Genomic DNA, 6,497 nt, shown 5'->3' on the forward strand with positions numbered 1-6,497 from the left:
CTAAGTGCCATTATACTAGATAAGTAATGAATGAAATACAAAAAAATACTTCAAAATGAGCTACATTAAAGATAAGAGCATTAGTTAAGTAGTTAAAAATAGTCAAACTCTGTTTAAAGAACGGCTTCTTTAAAGGCAATTGAATTAAATAAGCAGTAAGGGAAAGCAAAGAGCTGGTCAAACTTTGACCACACTAAGGGCCAGTGTATTAGATAAGTAGTGAAAAAACTCAAAAACTCACAGCACCTGGTATTCCTAGGCAGTCTCCCATCCAAGTACTAACTAGGCCCAACTCTGCTTAGCTTCTGAGATCAGACGAGATCAGGCGTGAACAGGGTGGTATAGCCGTAAGCGAAAGCTGCTGCAAAAAGCCCCCTATTTTAAGGTGAGGCACACTAAGTGCCATTATACTAGATAAGTAATGAATGAAATACAAAAAAAAAAATACTTCAAAATGAGCTACATTAAAGATAAGAGCATTAGTTAAGTAGTTAAAAACAGTCAAACTCTGTTTAAAGAACGGCTTCTTTAAAGGCAATTGAATTAAATAAGCAGTAAGGGAAAGCAAAGAGCTGGTCAAACTTTGACCACACTAAGGGCCAGTGTATTAGATAAGTAGTGAAAAACTCAAAACTTACAGCACCTGGTATTCCTAGGCAGTCTCCCATCCAAGTACTAACTAGGCCCAACTCTGCTTAGCTTCTGAGATCAGACGTGAACAGGGTGGTATGGCCTTAAGCGAAAGCTGCTGCAAAAAGCCCCCTATTTTAAGGTGAGGCACACTAAGTGCCATTATACTAGATAAGTAATGAATGAAATACAAAAAAAAATACTTCAAAATGAGCTACATTAAAGATAAGAGCATTAGTTAAGTAGTTAAAAATAGTCAAACTCTGTTTAAAGAACGGCTTCTTTAAAGGAAATTGAATTAAATAAGCAGTAAGGGAAAGCAAAGAGCTGGTCAAACTTTGACCACACTAAGGGCCAGTGTATTAGATAAGTAGTGAAAAAAACTCAAAACTTACAGCACCTGGTCCTAGGCAGTCTCCCATCCAAGTACTAACTAGGCCCAACTCTGCTTAGCTTCTGAGCTCAGACGAGATCAGGCGTGAACAGGGTGGTACGGCCGTAAGCTTTCTAAAGCTGCTGCAAAAAGCCCCTATTTTAAGGTGAGGCACACTAAGTGCCATTATACTAGATAAGTAATGAATGAAATACAAAAAAATACTTCAAAATGAGCTACATTAAAGAGACGAGCATTAGTTAAGTAGTTAAAAACAGTCAAACTCTGCTTAAAGAACAGCTACTTTAAAGGCAATTGAATTAAATAAGCAGTAAGGGAAAGCAAAGAGCTGGTCAAACTTTGACCACACTAAGGGCCAGTGTATTAGATAAGTAGTGAAAAACTCAAAACTTACAGCACCTGGATACTCCTAGGCAGTCTCCCATCCAAGTACTAACTAGGCCCAACTCTGCTTAGCTTCTGAGATCAGACGAGATCAGGCGTGAACAGGTTGTAGTATGGCCGTAAGCTACAGCTGCTGCAAAAAGCCCCTATTTTAAGGTGAGGCACACTAAGTGCCATTATACTAGATGAGTAATGAATGAAATACAAAAAAAAATACTTCAAAATGAGCTACATTAAAGATAAGAGCATTAGTTAAGTAGTTAAAAACAGTCAAACTCTGTTTAAAGAACAGCTACTTTAAAGGCAATTGAATTAAATAAGCAGTAAGGGAAAGCAAAGAGCTGGTCAAACTTTGAATTGGCACACTAAGGGCCAGTGTATTAGATAAGTAGTGAAAAACTCAAAACTTACAGCACCTGGTATTCCTAGGCAGTCTCCCATCCAAGTACTAACTAAGCCCAACTCTGCTTAGCTTCTGAGATCAGACGTGGCGTGGAACAGGGTGGTATGGCCATGTTTGCAAAGCTGCTGCAAAAAGCCCCTTATTTTAAGGTGAGGTACACTAAGTGCCATTATACTAGATAAGTAATGAATGAAATACAAAAAAATACTTCAAAATGAGCTACATTAAAGATAAGAGCATTAGTTAAGTAGTTAAAACAGTCAAACTCTGTTTAAAGAACAGCTACTTTAAAGGCAATTGAATTAAATAAGCAGTAAGGAAAAGCAAAGAGCTGGTCAAACTTTGACCACACTATGGGCCAGTGTATTAGATAAGTAGTGAAAAACTCAAAACTTACAGCACCTGGTATTCCTAGGCAGTCTCCCACCCAAGTACTAACTAGGCCCAACTCTGCTTAGCTTCTGAGATCAGACGAGATCAGGCGTGAACAGGTGGTATGGCCGTGTTTAAAGCTGCAGCAAAAAGCCCCTTATTTTAAGGTGAGGCACACTAAGTGCCATTATACTAGATAAGTAATGAATGAAATACAAAAAAATACTTCAAAATGAGCTACATTAAAGATAAGAGCATTAGTTAAGTAGTTAAAAACAGTCAAACTCTGTTTAAAGAACAGCTACTTTAAAGGCAATTGAATTAAATAAGCAGTAAGCGAAAGCAAAGAGCTGGTCAAACTTTGACCACACTAAGGGCCAGTGTATTACATAAGTAGTGACAAAACTCAAAAACTTACGGCACCTGGTATTCCTAGGCAGTCTCCCATCCAAGTACTAACTAGGCCCAACTCCTGCTTTAGCTGCCTGAGATCAGACGAGATCAGGGCGTGAACAGGGTGGTATGGCCGTAAGCTAAAGCTGCTGCAAAAAGCCCCTATTTTAAGGTGTGAGGCACACTATGCCATTATACTAGATAAGTAATGAATGAAATACAAAAAAATACTTCAAAATGAGCTACATCAAAGATAAGAGCATTAGTTAAGTAGTTAAAAATAGTCAAACTCTGTTTAAAGAACGGCTTTTTAAAGGCAATTGAATTAAATAAGCAGTATGGGAAAGCAAAGAGCTGGTCAAACTTTGACCACACTAAGGGCCAGTGTATTAGATAAGTAGTGAAAAACTCAAAACTTACAGCACCTGGTATTCCTAGGCAGTCTCCCATCCAAGTACTAACTAGGCCCAACTCTGCTTAGCTTCTGAGATCAGACGATGATCAGGCATGTACAGGGTGGTATGGCCATAAGCTAAAGCTGCTGCAAAAGCCCCTATTTTTAAGGTGAGGCACAGTAAGTGCCATTATACTAAAAGTAATGAATGAAATACAAAAAAAAATACATCAAAATGAGCTACATTAAAGATAAGAGCATTAGTTAAGTAGTTAAAAACAGTCAAACTCTGTTTAAAGAACAGCTACTCTAAAGGCAATTGAATTAAATAACAGTAAGGGAAAGCAAAGAGCTGGTCAAACTTTGACCACACTAAGGGCCAGTGTATTAGATAAGTAGTGAAAAACTCAAAACTTACAGCACCTGGTATTCCTAGGCAGTCTCCCATCCAAGTACTAACTAGGCCCAACTCTGCTTAGCTTCTGAGATCAGACGTGAACAGGGTGGTATGGCCGTAAGCGAAAGCTGCTGCAAAAAGCCCCCTATTTTAAGGTGAGGCACACTAAGTGCCATTATACTAGATAAGTAATGAATGAAATTCAAAAAAATACTTCAAAATGAGCTACATTAAAGATAAGAGCATTAGTTAAGTAGTTAAAAATAGTCAAATCCCTGTTTAAAGAACTAGCTTTTTAAAGGAAATTGAATTAAACAAGCAGTACGGGAAAGCAAAGAGTTGGTCAAACTTTGACCACACTAAGGGCCAGTGTATTAGATAAGTAGTGAAAAAACTCAAAAACTTACAGCACCTGGTATTCCTAGGCAGTCTCCCATCCAAGTACTAACTAGGCCCAACTCTGCTTAGCTTCTGAGATCAGACGAAGATCAGGCATGAACAGGGTGCAGGGTCAGAAGCTTAAAGCTGCTGCAAAAAGCCCCCTATTTTAAGGTGAGGCACACTATGCCATTTACTAGATAAGTAATGAATGAAATACAAAAAAAAAAAAATACTTCAAAATGAGCTACATTAAAGAGAAGAGCATTAGTTAAGTAGTTAAAACAGTCAAACTCTGTTTAAAGAACAGCTACTTTAAAGGCAATTGAATTAAATAAGCAGTAAGGGAAAGCAAAGAGCTGGTCAAACTTTTGACCACACTAAGGGCCAGTGTATTAGATAAGTAGTGAAAAACTCAAAACTTACAGCACCTGATACCCTAGGCAGTCTCCCATCCAAGTACTAACTACGCCCAACTCTGCTTAGCTTCTGAGATCAGACGAGATCAGGCGTGAAAAGGGTGGTATGGCCGTGTTTAAGCAGCTGCTGCAAAAAGCCCCTATTTTAAGGTGAGGCACACTATGCCATTATACTAGATGAGTAATGAATGAAATACAAAAAAAAAAAAATACTTCAAAATGAGCTACATTAAAGATAAGAGCATTAGATAAGTAGTTAAAAACAGTCAAACTCTGTTTAAAGAACAGCTACTTTAAAGGCAATTGAATTAAATAAGCAGTAAGGGAAAGCAAAGAGCTGGTCAAACTTTGACCACACTAAGGGCCAGTGTATTAGAGAAGTAGTGAAAAACTCAAAACTTACAGCACCTGGTATTCCTAGGCAGTCTCCCATCCAAGTACTAACTAAGCCCAACTCTGCTTTAGCTTCTGAGATCAGACGAGATCAGGCGTGAACAGGGTGGTATGGCCATAAGCGAAAAGCTGCTGCAAAAGCCCCCTATTTTTAAGGTGAGGCACACTAAGTGCCATTATACTAGATAAGTAATGAATGAAATACAAAAAAATACTTCAAAATGAGCTACATTAAAGATAAGAGCATTAGTTAAGTAGTTAAAAACAGTCAAACTCTGTTTAAAGAACAGCTACTTTAAAGGCAATTGAATTAAATAAGCAGTAAGGGAAAGCAAAGAGCTGGTCAAACTTTTGACCACACTATGGGCCAGTGTATTAGATAAGTAGTGAAAAACTCAAAACTTACAGCACCTGGTATTCCCAGGCAGTCTCCCATCCAAGTACTAACTAAGCCCAACTCTGCTTAGCTTCTGAGATCAGACGAGATCAGGCGTGAACAGGGTGGTACGGCCGTGAAGCGAAAGCTGCTGCAAAAAGCCCCTATTTAAGGTGAGGCACACTAAGTGCCATTATACTAGATAAGTAATGAATGAAATACAAAAAAAAAAAAAAATACTTCAAAATGAGCTACATTAAAAGATAAGAGCATTAGTTAAGTAGTTAAAAACAGTCAAACTCTGCTTAAAGAACAGCTACTTTAAAGGCAATTGAATTAAATAAGCAGTAAGGGAAAGCAAAGAGCTGGTCAAACTTTGACCACACTAAGGCCAGTGTATTATAAGTAGTGACAAAACTCAAAAACTTACGGCACCTGGTATTCCTAGGCAGTCTCCCTATCCAAGTACTAACTCAGGCTCAACTTCTGCTTAGCGCCTGAGATCAGACGAGATCAGGCGTGAACAGGGTGGTATGGTTTAAGTGACAAAGCTGCTGCAAAAAAGCCCCCTATTTTAAGGTGAGGCACACTCAAGTGCCATTATACTAGATAAGTAATGAAATAAATTAAAAAAAAATACTTCAAAATGAGCTACATTAAAGATAAGAGCATTAGTTAAGTAGTTAAAACAGTCAAACTCTCTGTTTAAAGAACAGCTACTTTAAAGGCAATTGAATTAAATAAGTTAGTGAGGGAAAGCAAAGAGCTGGTCAAACTTTTGGCCACACCAAGGGCCAGTGTATTAGATAAGTAGTGAAAAACTCAAAAATCTTACAGCACCTGGTATTCTCTAGGCAGTCTCCCCATCCAAGTACTAACTAGGCCCAATCTCATGCTTAGCTTCTGAGATCAGACGAGATCAGGCGTGAACAGGGTGGTATGGTCGTGAAGCAAAGCTGCCGCAAAAAGCCCCTATTTTAAGGTGAGGCACACTAAGTGCCATTATACTAGATAAGTAATGAATGAAATACAAAAAAATACTTCAAAATGAGCTACATTAAAGATAAGAGCATTAGTTAAGTAGTTAAAAACAGTCAAACTCTGTTTAAAGAACAGCTACTTTAAAGGCAATTGAATTAGCTAAAGCAGTAAGGATTGCAAAATAAGCTGGTCAAACTTGGCCACACTAAGGGGCCAGTGTATTAGATAAGTAGTGAAAAACTCAAAACTTACAGCACCTGGTATTCCTAGGCAGTCTCCCCATCCAAGTACTAACTGAGGCCCAACTCTGTTTAGCTTCTGAGATCAGACGAGATTCAGGGCGTGAACAGGGTGGTATGGCCGTGAAGCTTAAAGCTGCTGCAAAAAGCCCCTATTTTAAGGTGAGGCACACTAAGTGCCATTATACTAGATAAGTAATGAATGAAATACAAAAATACTTCAAAATGAGCTACATTAAAGATAAGAGCATTAGTTAAGTAGTTAAAAACAGTCAAACTCTCTGCTTAAAGTACAGCTAATTTTTAAAGGCAATTGAATTAAATAAGCAGTAAGTGAAAGCAAA

At 38.1% G+C, this 6,497-nt stretch overlaps 10 pseudogenes; all 10 read right to left on the reverse strand.

Moving 5' to 3' along the window:
* Positions 1-234: 234 nt before the first annotated feature.
* LOC122336478 lies at positions 235-353 on the reverse strand (annotated as a pseudogene).
* A 278-nt stretch (positions 354-631) lies between these two features.
* Positions 632-740, reverse strand: LOC122336547 (annotated as a pseudogene).
* A 278-nt stretch (positions 741-1,018) lies between these two features.
* On the reverse strand, positions 1,019-1,134 carry LOC122336537 (annotated as a pseudogene).
* A 277-nt stretch (positions 1,135-1,411) lies between these two features.
* Positions 1,412-1,533, reverse strand: LOC122336536 (annotated as a pseudogene).
* Positions 1,534-2,201: 668 nt separating this feature from the next.
* On the reverse strand, positions 2,202-2,319 carry LOC122336533 (annotated as a pseudogene).
* A 275-nt stretch (positions 2,320-2,594) lies between these two features.
* Positions 2,595-2,717, reverse strand: LOC122336543 (annotated as a pseudogene).
* Positions 2,718-2,989: 272 nt separating this feature from the next.
* LOC122336507 lies at positions 2,990-3,109 on the reverse strand (annotated as a pseudogene).
* A 272-nt stretch (positions 3,110-3,381) lies between these two features.
* Positions 3,382-3,490, reverse strand: LOC122336540 (annotated as a pseudogene).
* Positions 3,491-4,560: 1,070 nt separating this feature from the next.
* On the reverse strand, positions 4,561-4,680 carry LOC122336520 (annotated as a pseudogene).
* A 276-nt stretch (positions 4,681-4,956) lies between these two features.
* On the reverse strand, positions 4,957-5,075 carry LOC122336516 (annotated as a pseudogene).
* Positions 5,076-6,497: the final 1,422 nt, after the last annotated feature.

The sequence above is a fragment of the Puntigrus tetrazona genome, unplaced genomic scaffold, assembly GCF_018831695.1.
Source record: "Puntigrus tetrazona isolate hp1 unplaced genomic scaffold, ASM1883169v1 S000000965, whole genome shotgun sequence".
Taxonomy (NCBI): Eukaryota; Metazoa; Chordata; class Actinopteri; order Cypriniformes; family Cyprinidae; genus Puntigrus; species Puntigrus tetrazona.